This window comes from Silurus meridionalis, chromosome 22 (assembly GCF_014805685.1).
Source record: "Silurus meridionalis isolate SWU-2019-XX chromosome 22, ASM1480568v1, whole genome shotgun sequence".
Lineage (NCBI taxonomy): Eukaryota > Metazoa > Chordata > Actinopteri > Siluriformes > Siluridae > Silurus > Silurus meridionalis.
The window spans coordinates 7,711,008-7,732,085 of record NC_060905.1 but is presented as its reverse complement, the minus strand read 5'-3'; the positions used below and the strand labels follow the sequence as shown (position 1 = coordinate 7,732,085).

Below are 21,078 nucleotides of genomic sequence, written 5' to 3'. Positions count from 1 at the left end.
CGGCTCTGACATCACAGCGTGCATCATACAGCTATTACCATTATGGCTTCTGTCTGGAAGAAAATACTCCTGAGACAAATAAAAAAAAAGATGTACAATCAATACATATGCAACTAAACCACAGATAGGACTGACACTATTATAGAATCAATCAGTCAGATCAGAGTCGGAGCCTGACTCAGTTTCTCTTTCAAGAGTTCATAAAAAAAAAACCTGTGACATGAATAAGTAATAGTTTGACAGAGAAGGATGCATCATCATATATCATAACTAGACTTCAAACAGTCTCTGGTACATGAGTGAACATTATTCATGCTATCAATGCCACTAGCAGTGACACCCTTGCACCTATGTAACTAACAGAAATTTCTTATACAACTGCTTTTATAAAAGAATATAGATTGCTGTTAGACTACATTATAATGTGTGCTAAGAATGGAATTTGCCAGGTTAAGAATTTTCAAACCTTCTACACAGCATCCATATAGTATAAACACATACATTCTTTCCAAATATGGAATACAATTTAATTAGTGTCAATTATACTGAGTGATGCAGTGATGCCATTTTTTTTTTTTAGACCAACTACAATATTTTGGTACCAATACTGATTTACCAGACATGTCCCAACAGTGTTTCCAGGTGAGCTACTGGCAAAAGAAGAGCATTAATCCACTTCATTTCATAATCTGGTTTGACAACTCCAGCATTCAATGATCAATTATAAGTATATGTTGTTTTGAGAGATACTAACTGTTTACTGATTAATAATGACTGCAATAAGCCCAGACTGAGAGCTAAATCCCCTACGGAAAGCCACACCCACTCTCAGTGATGCCAATCATCTCTGTTTGTTAATTAGTGAATTCATTATTTGTCAAACCATCTAGAAAAGGTCAATAATACAACAGACAGGGTGAACAAAGCCTCAAAACAAAAGGAGGGCCGCTTTACTTTATTTGCTCTCTCTCGATGCGATTTTTTAATCAGTTGAACATTATCTAATTGTTTTATGTGTTCAGCAATCTGCCATTAATCACAAACCGGTCTACCTAAAAACACATCATGAGGCTGTGGGTCAGTAAATAATTGTTATAAATTGCACATTCATAACATCTATGTAGATGCGATTTTAAATAAAGTATACAAAATATGGTTTTGTGATTTTACCATTAATCACGGATGAGAGTATGCGTATGGTATGTTTCCATTAAAGTGTGTGTGTGTGTGTGTGTGTGTGTGTGTGTGTGTGTGTGTGTGTGTGTCTGTGTGTGTGTCTTTGTGTGTTCATGCACTTTAGCTATTAAACCCATTCTTTATTATGTTAGAAAGTTGATTTTAAATGAAGTGCATGTGGGTGTATTGGGATGCATTGGATCATTTCTGCACAGGCATAAGTAAAGTATGTTTTATTGTCTTCATTACATCAAAATCTGGCATCAGGAACAACAAACAGTAAATGTTTGCGGCTGTTTGCCTCTATTATGTATGTTTAAGCTGTCTTTTTTCATGTTGGAGATTTTGTCATTTCAAGAGAACTAGTTTTGTAGTTCTCTTGATATTTTCACAGGGAACAGGTGTATGGCAGCTTTGCTTTAGCCATCAATCTTAAAATACCTCTAGATCGATGTTCATTTGTGTCCTGTTTCATTGTCACACATGTTTCATTCATGTGACAATGTACACTAATATCACCAGATATTGGATGTCGGTATGTTGGTAATGAGCTCAGCATTAGGGAGTTACCAGTTTCTGTACCAAGGGATCCTTAATTACAACAGTAATAAGCATTTAGAATATACAGGTACAATGGGAAAAAAAGATGTTCCTTTTATCTTTGTCAAATTAGCCGAGAAAGAACATTAAGTTATGGTTTAATATGGTAGGCATAAAAAAACATAGTATATCCCTGGGCTCATAGCTGTTTTTGAACCTTTGTGGTTATAAGAGATAGCCTACTGTATGTGCCTATTTGATTCTTGGTCACATTTTGTTGCAGACTGTGTTGTTACTGTTGCTTATCAGAACTGAAATATAAAAAAAAGAATCATCATTATACAATTCGATTCTTTCAAGTAGTACCTGCTAGCCTCCGCTGTTATCTAACTGAGCGCTCTGGAGTAAAGAAATCATTTAAACCAGAAGCGATACCGATTTTTACTTCATTGCACATGCACAGACTGGTCTAGTGGGAGCTGGCTGAGAGAGCTTAATGTGGGAAAAGAGATTATGGCAAAGGTTAGATCCATATGAAAAGGAATCGTGTTTATGCTAGCCATGACATGAATTTTATGGTGGCTGTCTATTAAATACATATTCATCATATGACATTTTTCTTCATTATGGCCTTCCCCACTGTTAATTCTTCGCACGCTTGACTCTCTCATCAACCAGCTTAGAGCAACTCAATTGTTCTCATCGTTAATCATATAGTAGAAACCAAGCACATGCCCTTTTTTTTTTAATAATGCTTGGTCCTCACACAAGGTTACAAAAGAAGCCTTCATCCATCTTGTCAGGCAGCAGAAAGGGAGCAACAATAAGTGGCTGTGGGTAAATGTTGTCACAGCGCATTCAGACCATTAGCATGGTGATAGTTCACCAACATTATCATTAACTCTGGTCACAGAGCATTGGAGTATGTGCTCAGCCATGCCTCCAGCACTCCTCGTGACACATTGCACACACAATTTGAAAAATGGTTGTTGCTGGGGAACTGAGAATACACGAATGCAGGGGGCACTAAAGACAACTCCCACCTCTCCCCAACTATGTTATTAGCCCTTGAGTGTAGGTTGAATGCAAGCTGAATGACATATAGAGATGTAAAGACACCTGCGTGGTGTCACAAACAGTACCATGTAGATTTAACAGGCTTTGAGTATTTTTTATTCAAAGTCAAATAAATAAATTCATTTACTTAAGAGTCTAGAACTTTAAAACCTTAAAACTGGTGCCTTGAAAACCCTTCTTAACTACCGGTTTTCCTATATAAAGCAGCTCCTGGGTGCTGTAATAATGAAATGTAAAGGTTTTAAGGAGATTTAAGTGTTAGATTCTAATAACTTCCAGTATATAAAGGAGAAGGAATTAATCTCCTTTAATTAAACTCCACACCTTGGCCAGTCGCATTCACTGATTTGTTTTATGGAATTTGGCCGAGATAAAAAAGCAGTGTTCTTTTACTTTGCTTGAACCAACTGCATCATTAGGCTAAACTTGATAAAGCCAGATCTATCATTCCCTTTCCAGTCAGCCGAGTTGAAAAAAAGGACTGCACTAAATAAAGGGTACCAATGTTTGCTTTGCTGCTGGTGATGAAGGTACTTCAAATAAATCAGAAGGTCACTGATGTGCCTATGTGACCTCTGTAAATACATGCCTCCTCAGTTGTTAAAAAAAAATCTGCTTTCCCAGAGATGTTTCTCTGAATATTACAAGATGGTCCATATGTGAAAAAAGGAAGTTTGAATGAAGCTATACAAATATGAAAATGCATTTTAAAGTAGATATAACCTGACGATCCTGTCTGGTTTGTGTCGTTTCCATGAACAAACTGTAGCGCTATAGTGATGTACACTGAGCAGGCGTGTCCAGAATACATTCACCCAGTCTCCGGAAAGTGGAAATTACATGCGGGATGATAAGCCACCACAGCTCGCACCAATTGTTTTTATTAATCCTCTTCGCTTTCACTGAATGCAGCAGCTCAGTCTCTAAATATAAGTCATTAGAAATGAACAATTACTTCAGGCTGATACACCAATGCCGTGCCTCATTTTCATGCCCCTTGTAGATAAGATGATTGTACAGCAGTGCTAATAGCCCTGGCGGCATGATGGACACCGTTCCTCAGCCGGACTTAGAAATGAAGGCATTAAGGCGATGTGGCAATCTGATTTCCAGCAGTAAGAAAAAACATTAGCTGTGCAGTGGAAATACATTTACCTGTTCACAAAGAAACTTGAAAAAAGTTTCCCAGTGTGTGGCCTATTCAGAGTTTCATATTAGAAACAGTTGTTCACGTCAAAGGTGCAATAATGCTCTACGGACCCTTAGTGTGTAAGGGATGTAGCTCATGTGTTTGACAGGCTCTAGGGACAGGGAACACTGTGCTCTGAGTAACTCTGGAGGAGAAAGAGTAATAAGAGGCTGACTGCTTCACACACCATAAATTCCACCCTTCACCTAAATGCTTGTGGGGAGGGAGCTCTCATAGAGCATATGATGCAAATAAGCACTTTATTCATATGGTGTAATATTCTCTAGGTTAAAAAGGCTGAATGGTAAATACTAGTACACTAGAACCAAACAGAATACAAATGCAATTATCTAGTTGTAATTGCTGTAATACATCATATGTGGTACAAAATTTCAATTAAAGACGCATGTGTGGTGTCTGATTTGCAATATTGCATTGCTATTCTAGGTATCTGGATCATGCAAGAAGGGGAACACACCCACATTCTTGCCCTGAGCTGTCAAATTTATGTACAATTGCGCTTCTGCTAATAACCGTCTTGTGATGATTTAAAGTATGAGATTGTCCTCTGAAATATTTAAAAATAACAAATCTGAAAATATTCACCCCTTTCATTTAACAGTCTAAATTAGGACTAAGGTATTAAGGTAGGTATTACATTTTCTTGCTCACAAAATATTTCAAACAAGGGGTATTTCAACTACCACATGTCTATTATAATCACATCTAATAGAGCAGATCAAATTAATCCTGCTGTGTCATGAGGACCAAATAACTGATTTTAAAATTTCTGGTTGATGTTGTTAGGAGGGAAAAAATAGAGAGGTTTATAAAAAAAGATCAGCATAGTTTTGACCTGGTGATAAGCACTGTGTATGAAATCCATTCTAGTAAAGTGGAAAGATCCAAAAAGATCAAAGTAACCTAAGAGCTTGGCAAAAAAAGGTCAACTGTCAGAAAAGTGTCCAAGAGTCCAGCTACAGCACTGAAGAGGTTACAGAGCTCACTGGATGAAAGACGATATGTAGCTGGTTTCTATGGGTGAGTGTCCAAAAAGAAGAGACTTGTGAAAAAGGCTAGCATAGAGAATGCCTGCAGTTTGCTAGAAGGCATGTGAAAAAATTCAAGAGATTTTGAAAAAAATATTTTGAGCCATTTGGTCAAAAAGGAAAGAATTTTGTCTGGGAGTGGCAGCAGCATGCTCTTGGGTGGCTTTTCAGCAGGAGAAACTAAAAAAGTGTCAAAGTTGTGCTTGGATATTAAAGCAGGATTATTTCTCTGATAACATTTACAGACACAGACGAGCTCTTCTTTTTTATCCTTTCTTACAACTTTATTTTTTTCTGTAACCGCATGCTCTTCTGCACACCCCAAGTGCTCACCCATTTAAAAAAAAAATTGAAATACATTCAGAAATACATTATATTCAGAGTAAAAAAAACAAGATAAATTCTTTTCTAAATTGATAGCATTCTTTAAATTCAATCTTCATACATTTTCACTCTCACAAAAGCTTTTTGCCTGCAAGGGCAACATGGATGAATCCAAATACAAGCAAATAGTTGAGAATAAGCAGTTTCATTTGGCCAAACTAATTTGTCTACATTGAAAATGTATGTTGTAACAGAACACTGAGCCAAAGCATAGGGGGAAAATGAAACTAATGTACTGGGGGAAAAAAGGTTTGTGTTTAATAAAGCTTAGACATAAATCCAAATACGAATTTGTAGTATAAGCTGAAAAAGCTGAAAAAATGTTTGAGAGAAATAAAAAAAGAAATCATTTCAGAATTAAATTAAATGGCAAAATCTACATTAAAAAATGTATACAAATTTAAAGACCATAAAGCCACAAACAGGAAAACTGAACCTTATTTGTAACTGTAAAACGGCACTGATGTGAGTACTTTTCAAATAAATCTGAGGACATCTAAATAATTTATTAAATTTTATTTCTGTAGAGTCACTTCAAAAGGAGCAGACAAAAAAATCCCATTCTAATATTCTTCCATATACCAGTTTGTTGTTGCAACACAGCAAAAGGAAACTCTCTCAGGGGTAAATACTTTCTAGAGTCACAGCAGATATAAATAGGAAGTCAGAGTGAAGCCATTTCTACCAGTCCTCAAGGAACCCTGAATGGGTTCATCAGATTCAACACAAAATATTGTAATGACTGTAAGAACTACATTTGTAATTGAGACTAATACCGTATAATAATATAATATTTTAAGACTAAGTAGATATGAAATCTTATTTGGCAAATTCATTGTAATTAGTAAGAAGATGTGGCATTCCACATCTTTGCTAGCTAAAATGAATGATGATTGATTATCCCCTCTCGATCCCCTCTCTTCAAGGGCTAGCTATCTTTGCTAGCTTTGCTAGCTATCTTTGCTAGCTGAAATGAATGAGGATTGATTACATTGATTATATTTATTAGAAAAAAGTTCAAATTAAAAAAAGATCTGCCAAGGGTCATCAGTGGTTTTGTGCTCTTTGATTCTCTGATACAAAAAAAAAATGTAAAGAAGGAATATTCTTGCTCCAACAAGTCCAGCATTGTTAAAAGAAAAAAAAACCCAGGGTCAAATTGTGGCATGACTTCATTTCTATATAAAACAAGAGTTCACAAATGTCTGGGTTGGCAGTATTATTGCTGTTCTTTTGTTCTAAAAAAAAAAAATTCTTCACAGCCTGAAACCAGTGAGAATTAAGAGTTATGAGTCTACAGGGAGTGCAGAATTATTAGGCAAGTTGTATTTTTGAGGATTAATTTTATTTGAGGATTTAATTTGAACAACAACCATGTTCTCAATGAACACAAAAAACTCATTAATATCAAAGCTGAATATTTTTGGAAGTAGTTTTTAGTTTTAGCTATTTTAGGGGATATCTGTGTGTGCAGGTGACTATTACTGTGCATAATTATTAGGCAACTTAACAAAAAACAAATTCATACCCATTTCAATTATTTATTTTTACCAGTGAAACCAATATAACATCTCAACATTCACAAATATACATTTCTGACATTCAAAACCAAACAAAAACAAATCAGTGACCAATATAGCCACCTTTCTTTGCAAGGACACTCAAAAGCCTGCCATCCATGGATTCTGTCAGTGTTTTGATCTGTTCACCATCAACATTGCGTGCAGCAGCAACCACAGCCTCCCAGACACTGTTCAGAGAGGTGTACTGTTTTCCTCCTTGTAAATCGCACATTTGATGATGGACCACAGGTTCTCAATGGGGTTCAGATCAGGTGAACAAGGAGGCCATATCATTAGATTTTCTTCTTTTATACCCTTTCTTGCCAGCCACGCTGTGGAGTACTTGGACGTGTGTGATGGAGCATTGTCCTGCATGAAAATCATGTTTTTCTTGAAGGATGCAGACTTCTTCCTGTACCACTGCTTGAAGAAGGTGTCTTCCAGAAACTGGCAGTAGGACTGGGAGTTCAGCTTGACTCCATCCTCAACCCGAAAAGGCCCCACAAGCTCATCTTTGATGATACCAGCCCAAACCAGTACTCCACCTCCACCTTGCTGGCGCCTGAGTCGGACTGGAGCTCTCTGCCCTTTACCAATCCAGCCACGGGCCCATCCATCTGGCCCATCAAGACTCACTCTCATTTCATCAGTCCATAAAACCTTAGAAAAATCAGTCTTGAGATATTTCTTGGCCCAGTCTTGACGTTTCAGCTTGTGTGTCTTGTTCAGTGGTGGTCGACTTTCTGCCTTTCTTACCTTGGCCATGTCTCTGAGTATTGCACACCTTGTGCTTTTGGGCACTCAGTGATGTTGCAGCTCTGAAATATGGCCAAACTGGTGGCAAGTGGCATCTTGGCAGCTGCACGCTTGACTTTTCTCAGTTCACGGGCAGTTATTTTGCGCCTTGGTTTTCCACACGCTTCTTGCGACCCTGTTGACTATTTTGAATGAAACGCTTGATTGTTTGATGATCACGCTTCAGAAGCTTGGCTATTTTAAGACGGCTGCATCCCTCTGCAATATATCTCACTATTTTTGACTTTTCTGAGCCTGTCAAGTCCTTCTTTTGACCCATTTTGCCAAAGGAAAGGAAGTTGCCTAATAATTATGCACACCTGATATAGGGTGTTGATGTCATTAGACCACACCCCTTCTCATTACAGAGATGCACATCACCTAATATGCTTAATTGGTAGTAGGCTTTCCAGCCTATACAGCTTGGAGTAAGACAACATGCATAACGAGGATGATGTGGTCAAAATACTCATTTGCCTAATAATTCTGCACTCCCTGTATATCTGATTCTGTTTCTAGGCATACATATAATATTAGCCTAGTAACCTAGTTACCCGATACCAGGCTCTAAGTATGCTCTAATCTCAGCACTGCTTTTCTGTAGCGATGTTCTTCTCACTTCTCGCTTGTTGGAAAGGGATGTGAGACGACACAAGACAAGAACACAGCAGGATTTCAAGTGACCCAAGTTCCCTGCAGATAACTCTATATAGATATTCAGGTTTTTTTTTACAAGCCAGTTAATTAACACATTCAATTAATAGCTTATCTCAGCAGCATAGTAGGAAAAGAAATAAGCAGCATTATATACTGTAGGTCCAGGAGAGACAGATTTTAGTCTAAACCTGGCCATAGGTTTCAGCCTTCATCTTATGCTTTTGCATCTGAGATTTGACGTAAAGCTCCTTCTTATTTAAAACATATATTAAAACTCAGTTGCAGCATATACAATATTTTTGGTTGTTCAGACTTTATCTTCTTATATCTTTTCTTACATAAAAAGATAAATATATGGATTACTGTGCAAAAGTTGATTTAAAAAATGTTTTTATGCTTAAAATAATATAATGCAAAGAGCAGTAACACCATGATTAACTAAGTCAATGTTTGGTATGGCAACATTTTACATTTTGCTTTATGAAAATCAGTATGAGTATATAGCAGTACATATCATATCTCAGATTTGAAATCTGAAGAAACCCTGCCAGTTCTTCTAGACACTTAGACTGTCTTTTTTTTGTCATTTTATTTATTTATTTGTATTTTTTTCGCAGGTAAAACCTGACAGTATTTATTATAGTTTTGGTCTGAAAAGTGGTCTGTTAAGCAATATGTTGTATTTTTTACTGGCATTGGAAAAGAAAAATGTTGAAAATTCAAAATGTTTTTGTACTGACTGTATAATGTGAAAGTCATAAAATAAATAAATAATATATATATATATATATATATATATATATATATATATATATATATATATATATATATATATATATATATATATATACATACAGACATACAGTAATAAAAACAGAACTATACATTTACAATTACAGTATACTGTATGTTGGCAGTGAAAATGTCTTTATAATCTGATGTTATGGACCCAAAATAAATTTCCATTCACTTTGATTGATTGATTGATTGATTGATTGATTGATTGGTTGGTCGAAACACCATTTTTATTATGATACAGTGGAATCTAGAAAAGGCCAGCAAAATAGTTTTAGGCTTATTTAGTGGCATGAACACCAGTTATGAAATGATGAGTAAAAATAAAATGTGTTGAAAATAACAGCAGAAAAAATATTCAATGTGCATTTTTATTTTTGTTTATAGTGAGAACAGTAAATATGCCATCAGATTCCACGTGAAAAGGCATACATTGAATTGAAAGGAGATAATAAAACACGGTTATTTACAGTGATTGAGATCGACACCACTGACATGGTTTTGGTTTGATGCTTTCATCACTGAAGTAATTACAAACTTTTAGATGCGATCTCCTCTAAGCTTCTTTCTGTTAGAGCCAAAAGCTGTGTCTCATCTGTATGCAGTTGCCCAAAGTTGCATCAGCTAGTTTGAGACAGAATGCAGGCACCGAGACTTGAAGACAGATGTGGGCAAGCAGCCGGCACAGGAGAGGCCTTAAAGGCAAAAGACTGCCAGCAGGTAGGAACATGCAAGATACCTATAACTAACCAAATCCATCGTATTTTACCTCATTACGTATTAAAACTCTTCCCTATTGAATGATGACATACTGAAGGAAAAAAATGTGTGGCTTGTGGTTATGCTCTTTGCTAATTTGCTGACACTTACTTGTCCACTTGTCCCCTTGAAAGCAAGGGTCACTCCAAATCAATACAAAGTTATACTGAATGATCACATGAGAAAGGTCGGAATGCTCTGTTCCAGGATAACAGTGTTCCCTTCCACAAGAAGAGTCATTAAAACACCTATTCAAAGAATTCTGTTTGAATGAATAGGGTTCTATATCTCCAGGAAAGTTTAAAAACGTGTACAATATTTAAATTGCACACTAAAGCTCTTCTTAGGGTAGACATCGACATTACCAAGACAATTTGTGCTGGTTTTGCATTGTATTCTGTCGCATATTTATATTTCTACGCACTGAACATGTGGTCAGCTTTAAGAAAGAAAATAACAGATTGCAAAAAAAGAAATTATTTGGATTTTCTTATTCAAAAGCTTTTCATTGTTTATATTATCTTGTTTATATGAAAATGCTGTGTAAAGTTTATAATTAAAAAATTAAGTGATTATTAATTCACATAGTATTAACGTAAACCGATTAATATTCATGGAAATGCTATGAGGACATTGCACTGAAGAAAGATTTTAATATGATATATAATTTATTTCACACTGGTAAATCGTGTGGTAGAATGCACTAGTGCAGCAATAATATGGCTGTTGCACAAGTGACTTGGGTTCAAGCTTTAGTTTTAGCTGAGATGGTGGTTTGGTTTTATTCATCAAATCAATTATTCACTTGTTGGATATAGGAAAATTTTGTTTCATATAACCTAGTTTAATCACATAGAGCCAATGTATACATTTCAATTAATTAAATTCAGTAAACTTTTTTTCATTGTAGTAAATACAGAATACTGAGCAACTCAAGAAAATTGAGGATGGATTATTAACAGTCTGCTACAAATGGCTCAGGACTACAGTTCTGCATTTAAGCCCCTATCACTGAACAGTACACCTCAACAATGATGGAACTATAATGAATGGACATTTGGTGCCACCTAAATGAGGATGGGTTCCATTTTTAAGTCTGGTTCCTCTTAAGGTTTCTTCCTCATGCCATCTCAAGTAGTTTTTCCTTGCTGCAGTCACCACGGGATTACTCATTGGAGATAAATGTAAAATGATAAATAACAGACATATATGCATTATACATTCTTTTATACAAAATTATTGGTATCTCTATAAAGCTGCTTTGAGACAATGTCCACTGTTAAAAGTGCTATACACATAAAATTTGATTGATTAATTATTATTTTTATTATTATTATTATTTATTATCAGTAATAGAAGTAGTGGTGGTAGTAGTAAGTATGTACTATAAAAATTGCTGCATTTTTATATAATGAAGTACGATATAAATAAATGTAAACCGATTAATATTCATGGAAATGCTATGAGGACATTGCACTGAAGAAAGATTTTAATATGATATATAATTTATTTCACACTGGTAAATCGTGTGGTAGAATGCACTAGTGCAGCAATAATATGGCTGTTGCACAAGTGACTTGGGTTCAAGCTTTAGTTTTAGCTGAGATGGTGGTTTGGTTTTATTCATCAAATCAATTATTCACTTGTTGGATATAGGAAAATTTTGTTTCATATAACCTAGTTTAATCACATAGAGCCAATGTATACATTTCAATTAATTAAATTCAGTAAACTTTTTTTCATTGTAGTAAATACAGAATACTGAGCAACTCAAGAAAATTGAGGATGGATTATTAACAGTCTGCTACAAATGGCTCAGGACTACAGTTCTGCATTTAAGCCCCTATCACTGAACAGTACACCTCAACAATGATGGAACTATAATGAATGGACATTTGGTGCCACCTAAATGAGGATGGGTTCCATTTTTAAGTCTGGTTCCTCTTAAGGTTTCTTCCTCATGCCATCTCAAGTAGTTTTTCCTTGCTGCAGTCACCACGGGATTACTCATTGGAGATAAATGTAAAATGATAAATAACAGACATATATGCATTATACATTCTTTTATACAAAATTATTGGTATCTCTATAAAGCTGCTTTGAGACAATGTCCACTGTTAAAAGTGCTATACACATAAAATTTGATTGATTAATTATTATTTTTATTATTATTATTATTTATTATCAGTAATAGAAGTAGTGGTGGTAGTAGTAAGTATGTACTATAAAAAATTGCTGCATTTTTTATATAATGAAGTACGTATATAAATAAATGTAAAGTTTTTTGTTTTACTTTATTTTAAAGCATAAAAAGAGCTCCACAGAAAACGGATACTGATATTAAAAAACACCTGTGAGATTTTAGAGCGACAGTCTCTGATTTGATCTGATTTATTCCGACTGCCAGCATTTACGCTATTTCTCTCAAAGATTGCTCGCTGAAGGCTTAAACTGAAACTGTCTATACAGCCCTTGCGGCAGTTATATAAGGTTTTTGATCACGCTCTAAACACCAGATATGCATTAATGAGTGGACTAGCAAAGAGCTGGCCAGTTTCTCACCGTGCTACAGATAGGGGCATGGAGCTGTGCCAAACCGGACTCACCCCTGCTGCTCAGGTTAAACACTCTGTTGAGAACATGCATCTCTCACCCCTTCATCAGCAGCTCTCTCTCTTTTTCTCTCTGGAAAAGCACAAATACCCAGTGGGTTAGTGGGTTTATCCTCCTCACAGACTTGAAAAGAGAAGACAAAAGTTTGTTCAATAGGACTTTTCATTTGCTCCTGGCCTACTTTTCTTTATTTTATTATTTTTTATTTCAAAATTAATGCAAGAAAAAAAAAAGATATGTTTTTGGTTAATTGATGAGAAAAAAAAAAACTTTAAAAGTGAAACTGTTGAATTCTTTTTTTATTTTTTTTTTATGGTGACTGGAAGCTAGAAAACGAGCCAGAAATAGCAAAGACGCTGTTATTACATGCAAATGAATGCATAGTTTATCCGTGAACCATGAAATATCGATATATTTTTTTTTGTCTTGCAGTTTCATTATGAATAAATATTCAGCTATTGTGCAATAAGTCCAGACTTACACAGTCACATTTTATTCTTCACTTTATAAACAAACTTTATTTGTGTGTAACAATAATGCCAATATTAAGAGAATTAGAATTAGAAGCTATAGAACTATAGCTAAGTAAAGGGCTGTAACAAAACAGTACAATTCAGTTAAAACCTTTAAGGATCCATTCTATTAAAGGTTTCTAGATTTCTAAAGCATTTCTGTGATTCCTACATGGAACCCTTTCAGTTCCTCCAACAAGATGTCCATTCATATCTACTACACACAAAGCAATCTGCAATTTCTATACGCTAATGTTGCCTGTCTGCATGCTGACCCTGAACATCTTTTGCTCAGTGTATGACAGAGGATCGATGAAGCCCGATTCGAGGCGGTTGGCCCTGTGACTGTTTCCTATCATGACACAACCTCTTGGGTGAATGAGCCATTCTTTTTTGTTTTCCCCAGACATTGATCTAATGCTAATGAATCCCATACTCCAATTAACTAGAGTAAGCTCTGGCTGTGATCGGCAAGCAAGACCAACTAATTAAGCACTACACAATTTGCTGCGCCGCCCATATTGCACATATTATCTCTTTTCACTCGCCTGAGCTGAACTGCATAGCTGGGTTGGGGATTATAATGTGAATTTTGAGACTCTTGACTATATGATTTCTTCAACAATTTTCCTATTTTCTTTCTTGTGTTCATTTTCATTTCATTTGACCTCTGTGTGACAATGAGTTACATCTAAAAGATACCTAAATACATGTGTCAACTTATCTTTCAAACATTCATCTTCAGCAAAACACTTCATTCTTGTCATGGAGAATTCGGACCCTATCCCCAGAACACTGGGAGTGAGTTCACATTTTGGAAATGGGAGGACACTAGAGAACCCAAATGAAGCCCGCATGGTTACGGGAAGAACAAACATTCAAACGTGCGCCATGACATTATTTGTCTAATGTTGATGTAAACAAGAAATCCAGCTGAACTTTCTTTTCTAAAACTATCTGCTTTACTCTATATTTAAGTAATCTTCTGTGAAAATGACACACCAGCCAAAATGGCAAAATCCTAATTAAACGCTAGAAATGCTATAAGGACAACTTTGACCTTTCGGGGGAACAACATCTTGTTTGACATTCAGTAAATATATTAATACAGTAAATATATTACATAACTACTACTTAGGGTCTTATTATATGATGTAATACCCAGATAAAGGCAGGAAAGACATCACCATGTTATTTGGGAAATGTGAACCTATCACTATGCAGATGAGACTGGGGTTGCACTGTGTACTCTTTGTCTTCTTGCACTTTATATTTTTCATGTATTTTGCACTGATTGGCATCTCAGTAAATTTATGTGAATGCCAATTATAATCTGCACTGAGATCACTTTCAGTTGGTGAGGGATTTGGGGTAAACGCTACAGAAAATCAGAAGATATGCCTCGCTCTCCTGGGGTCTGGACATATTTAGAGAGACTTGTCTTTATTGCATTTTCAAAGTAGACACAAAAAGTGATGAAAACGGTGAGTATAAATACTCCCATGTTTTTGCTTTACAGTGTGCCAAACAAGCAAAACCTGATTTTTTACCAAAATAAAATGATTGTGACCAAATTAAACTTGGACGCTGCATCAGAGAATGAACACAACAAGTGCTTTCAAAGGTCCAACTTGCAAAACAAATTTGTTTCCCATGGAAAATCTAATGCCTAGTCAGAATTTCAATAATGCAAAAGCCTTGATAATGCGGTTTAATTAGCTGGGAAAGATGTGATTTGCATTCCAGTGAAAGTGCCGACAGCAGCTGCTATGCAGCAAGAGTCTACGAAACCCCAAAGGCGGCGGAACCCAGAGGCAGGCAGAGGAGAATTTCTGAGTCTTGGGTGCTATTCTTTTAATTACTCCTTATAATGACTCCATTTAGCTGTTCAATGACCCATTTAATGGCACTGAGCAAGCCTGGGAAGCACAGTCCTTGGCAGGTTCAAGCACGCAGCTGCCCTGGCCTATACCTCCTCTAACCCCCTCTCTTGCACCAGACCCGAGGGGCAGGAGAAGCCCTCTGACTGTGTCCTGTAAACATGTAGCTGATACTAAATGACTATTTGAAGTACATGCCTAATGCTTATTTTGCTTTTCGTCACAGGGAGTAAAGCATTTTGCGCATCCAAGTTTAATTAATTAAGCAACAGACCCTGTGGGTTGGAAAATTGTTGAAGAAAAAACAATTAAGCCACACTATGTATGTGTGATTTCTTCCCACAAGGTTAGCTCTGACAAACATGTAATTGCAGGAGAGGGGAGAGCAGACTCATGAAGAGCCCCATATGTTTCAGGGGAATGAGTGCATTCAAAGTGCACTGACCATGAGCTTTGTGTTTTTATTTTTCCTCAACGTTGCCTTCTCTTAGTGATTGCCTTCACTCAGCTCTAGCACATGCAGAGGGGCGCACGTGGCAACGAAGCACAAAAATAGCAGAACAGTTGCCTACTGTGGTTTTGAGATTAGTAAAAAACGTGCTTGACAGAAAACAGATGTGTCTCTTTTGTGGTGCGATTCACATTTTCTATTAAGCTTTGTTGGCTATTAAGGACAGACATGTACATTCATGGTGGGACCTGTTCTACAGTATATATGAACAACAAATCTGCAAATGATATAACAGAGTTAAATTCTTACAATAATTAAGTAAAGGATTTAACTCTGAATTAATTTGTAGTTATATATTCAGACAATACACACAGCTCGCTAGCTCTGTATCATGAAACTTTCAATTGCTTTTGGAATTAGCGCTCGGAAACGAAGACATTTATGTATATTTTTCATCTTTAAAATTAGAAATCAATCAACCCACCAAAACATTCGGAATGCACATGATTTAGTCACAGTGAAACGAATGATTTTTCTTTTTTATAAGCGATGTCTGAATGTTGACTGAATGCAAAGTTGTCTCCTTAACCTCATTGTACTCAATCCAAACACTGCCTCTTAGCAGCATGGATGAAGAAAATCCACTTCTTCTGCTCAGCCTTATGTACATTTCTTATCTTAGCCGCTGTATAACGAGAGCCTTTGCCAGATGAAGAGGATGTGGAATAGACGGGCTTAGAATTAGCAAATAAGAGCCTGCAGCTGCCACTCTTCATCAGTCTATTTGTGCACTAGAACAACTTGACAAGATCCAACAATTAAGAGTGAAAACAATGTCAGTGTGGCTGTATTGGCTGCTTTAATGAGCTAGACATTTCGCAAAGATGGACATTCAACATAGTTACTATGCTGTTTATATTTTGGGATTTGTTATTATCTATTTATATTTCTGGATTGTGCTGTGGGTAGAGTTGCTTCCTAGAAGTTATTCTCTGGTTATTCTCTGACTAGACAGTTTCTGTGCATGTTCTCTCAGGCTTCATCCAGGTTCTATGCTTTCCTTCGCTTTCACAAAACAAGTGGTAGGTCGACTGGTATGGAATTAAATTTGAGGTAAAAGTATTCTATATCACATTTAGAGATAAAATATAATGTACAAGAAGAAAAGCACTTTGAACCTGAGCTGAAAATGTAACATGGTTCTGTTAATAGCATTCTTTTTAACAAAATTCGAAGCTTGGTTTACAAACCTGTTTTATGTGTACAGTTTGCTTTTTTTTTTTTTTTACTAACAGCACTTAACTGTCATTGGATGGTGAGATTTTTTAAAGATATTTAAACCAATTTTAGAGAAAGTTCTAGCTGCAGTTTTCAGTCTAGTCATAGTGTTAGTACTTTGTAGTGAAAATAACTTTGTTTGTAATTAATATTTGAGGTTTAGGTCATCTTTAATGACTGATGACTTCATGAATAAACCACATAATGATCTTTATTAAGAACACTCTCCAAAATCTGCACCCCTGAAATCTCTACCTCTAAGTTAGGGAGCTAAATGTCCAAAGTAGCTAAGAGTAAAATACTGTTAAATTTGGTCCACACAAGAGTTTTGTGCCAGAATAGCAAATATAAACTTGCAGAGTGTAATCGAAAAATTTGAAGCGTAAACAAAAATTTTCTGCCACTGAATTCATTGTTTCATTTTAAGAGAGTTTCCTTCTTTCTCACTGCACATTTTTATTAGTTTCTTGAACGTTATTTTCAATACTTTTACCATTTTATTTACTTTGGCACAGTTTTTACTTTGGTGTGTGTGTGTGTGTGTGTGTGTGTGTGTGTGCATCGCATCTAGGGTATATTCCTGGTTGCCTACTGAAAGTGTCCTCTGAAAGTGATTGAGCATAGAATTAAAGTATTTTGATTGTATAGAAGTGGTCAAGCATGGAATTGGTATGCAGAATATATAGAAGATATATGTAAAAAAAAAAAAAAATGGCTTTAGAGATACCATACAAAGCACTCAATATATAGGAGTTATTATAGTGGCTCCATCCTTGCATACAACATTTTCAATATATATATATATATATATATATATATATATATATATATATATATATATATATATATATATATATATATAAAGAGAGAGAGAGAGAGCGAGAGCGAGAGAGAAAGAGAGAGATAGATAGATAGATAGATAGATAGATAGATAGATAGATAGATAGATAGATAGATAGATAGATAGATAGATAGATAGATAGATAGATAGATAGATAGAGAATATAGTTTCCATCCAACACATGATAAGATCGGCTTACACCCCTTTTCACACAAATCCACATGGGGAAAAATCCTGCCAGCACCTGCCACCCGATTTACAATGGCAGGAAACATTTTATATCTGACTCTGTAGTGAAACATCTTAAAAAGTGTTTAGATGACATAATCACCCTGCCTCTAGCTACGGGACAGGCAAGTGACAGTGACATAGCGTCGTCTCTGGGAAAGATAATGCATCCTCCATGGGGATCATCTTAGCCGAAGATGGAAGAAGATTACAGCAGAAGGCAGACTTGATTTCAGCACTGTCACTTTCTGGTTTTTTTTTTTATGTTGTGGTGGAAGCAGGGGGGTAAAACAGTGGGAAGATCTCTGTAAACTTGATTTCACAACTGAATGAGTCAGTCGCTCCATTCAACCTGGAGGTACAGAAGCAAGAAGAGAGAAGTCACACTGCTAGATTCCCCCCCGGAAGGGCCGAGTAAAAAGAGAGAGAGAAAGTTCAGTTTGCATATATTTATATATTCATATATATATATATATATATATATATATATATATATATATATATATATATATATATATATATATATATACAGTGAGGAAAATAAGTATTTGAACACCCTGCTATTTTGCAAGTCCTCCCACTTCATGGAGAGGTCTGAAATTGTCATCGTAGGTGCATGTCCACTGTGAGAGACATAATCTAATATATATATATATATATATATATATATATATATATATATATATATATATATATATATATATATATATATATGCAAAGTGAACTTTCTTTCTCTCTTTCTACTTGGCCCTTCCAGGGGGGAATACACATACACATACACGTCCTCTGGAATCAAAATTCGCTGATTTTCAGAACTCGGACTAGACATTATATTACTTTAAAACAATAATGTGTTTTAAAAGATTTTATGAAATTATGTTGTTCCTGAACATTTGGTCCTGCTGCGGATTACTGCGAATTTTAAGATAATCCACAACTTGCATTTAGTTAGGTTTCAAATAAGAACCAGCGAATTTCTCCGAAGCTGCGAATTATTGGGGGTTGACTGTATAGCCATCATTCAAAAGCTGCTTAACAAATAACATCTAACCATCAGTCATAAGTTCTCTGTTGTTTTGTGCAATGTCTAACAGCTAGGGCTATCCATCGTTTAAAATATTTCATTGCAATTAATAACATGATTGTCATGGGTAAATAAGGGATTAATCACACATTACTTTCACATTTATCTGTTTTAAATGCACCATAAATTAAGATAAGATATACTTTTATTCGTCCCACAGTGGGGAAATTTCTCTTTTTTTTTTTTTTTTTTTGAAGATAAATACTTTTTAAGTTTTTAATACTCTAATCAAAATGGCCATAGACAAATATGGATGCTTTATGTAAATCTATGTGTATTATTAGTGAAACCAAACTTAACATAGATCATGAAAACAAAATATTCTTGTAAATACTTTAAAATAATTATGGTGTTTTTGTTTCCACACGGACAGATTTAAATGCTGGATGTGTGCACCATGGCGGACTTGGTGCTTAATTTGAGACATGGTGCATCAGTAAACAAATGTTTAGTGATTAAAAAAAGGTTTTTGGTGGAGTAAATTTTTTCAAATCTATCTAAAAAAGGACATAATAAATGTGTGTTGCGCTGAAGATTATAATTTCGCCTCTCTTATTTATTTATTTATTCATTTTTTTAAATAAAAATGGTCAAACAGAAATGCTGCATTATTCGCACGTTAATAAAGTCAGTGCTGTTAAAATCAGTTTGCGACAATACGTTATTAACACGTTCATTTTGACAGCCTTACTAAAAGCATAGATATCAGTTATTTTATTGCAGAAAGCACAGAATAAGTTATACAGTTATAAACTTCTACTGCAGTTCATTATGGATCTCGCCTGTGCTTATAATCATTTCTATTCAGCCATTAGAGGTGAGTAACTGTTAGTGAAACTGAGAGCTAAATCACCTGTGCACGATAGGCATTTTGTCTAATAGCAGATCCATCAAGCAATGTTTCATCTGCTTCACAAAAGCCAATACCATTTGGCAGTCAGCTTTGTATACCCTAATTGGTCTTTGGAGTTTTGATGAGCAATGGTGATGCATTATACAGGCTACATCACCATATGTTCAGATTGATTCTTCACTTTGCTGCTTTTTCAAAATTTGAAGTACATTTTGTCAAATAGAGATGATGTTTAGGTTAACTTGCACACTACACAACACATGGGTTTATGTCATTTTTCTTTTGAACTGTATAGCACTAGAAAAAAAAAACAGGTTGCCAAGTTGTGTGATTTTGCTTAAAACAGATAGATTAGCTCAGAGTCACAGAAAGGTCTTGAATGCTTGCCGTGCACAGTCTTGCTGTAATTAAATATATAAATACAGGTCTAAACAGAATGATACTTAATCTGTAATTGCTACTGTACACTAAACAGCAGGTCTAACACAGACCCACCATTCACCACGTTCCCTAAATACAGTGGTTGAATTTCCTTTTTTAAATGATACTTAAATCCACAAAACAGGGTTCACATGAAAATTTTCAAATATCTATAATCCCATTGATTATTGGTTCTTATTTTCTGAAATATTTTGCAGATGGCTCAACATTTCACACATGCAAAACAACTGTCACAACCCATTGTGAGTCACATTGCATGATTGATTTTTTATTTTTTGCTAGCTTTCATGCAAAATGTTTCAAAGATTTATATCTCTTAAAATTGAGATATTAAAAAAAATTAATAGATTAAATCTTGTTGACTTTATCAATGCATTTATCGTCTTCTTTAATATTACAGGAAAAAAAAGCCAAAAGAGCTTCAAGGTTTTTCACTCGGTTTTCGTGCACCCACATTTTTCATGCATGTGATGCTTTGGTAACATTTCTTTTGCCTACGTGTTACCTCATATGACATTGACAGTTTGAATTTTCTGTTATATTATGTGGAGTTAAAGCCTTCCGTCACCTCACCATTACAATAAAAAGTTAGCGCATCTTAAAGCAGCACACTTAACTTTTAACCTACAAAAGTGTATTACGCGTGCCATCTTCATGCCGAAGCAACTATGTTGTTTTGTCACCAGCACTCTAGCGGAGCTCGAGGCAGGTAGCGACCAGAGGCAGTTGAAGAAAGCATGGTGTTATAGAACACAGGAAAAGCTATTATGTGACTCTCAGGGTTTTGTGGCATACTTTGCTTGGGGGGAATCATTCATTTATCAGTTTCTCTATTGCGCTTTGTGGGGGACTTCTGCCTTTGAACGGTAATGGATTCTAAAGAAAGTGCTTAAATCCCGTGACATGACAATGAG

General features: G+C 35.5%; 1 protein-coding gene across 6 annotated transcripts in view; it reads right to left on the bottom strand.

Annotated features, from left to right (window-relative positions):
* elfn1a (extracellular leucine-rich repeat and fibronectin type III domain containing 1a) overlaps positions 1–21,078 on the bottom strand; it is an 82,049-nt gene that overhangs the window by 25,248 nt on the left and 35,723 nt on the right. For 2 of the 6 annotated variants that reach the window (XM_046835587.1, XM_046835588.1), the window contains exon 2: positions 12,546–12,668. The exons of 2 other annotated variants lie outside the window; for them this stretch is intronic. The gene's annotated coding sequence lies outside the window, so the exon portion shown is untranslated. The remainder of the gene's footprint in view (positions 1–12,545; positions 12,669–21,078) is intronic. 2 more of the 6 variants (XM_046835589.1, XM_046835590.1) reach the window with 1 other exon arrangement.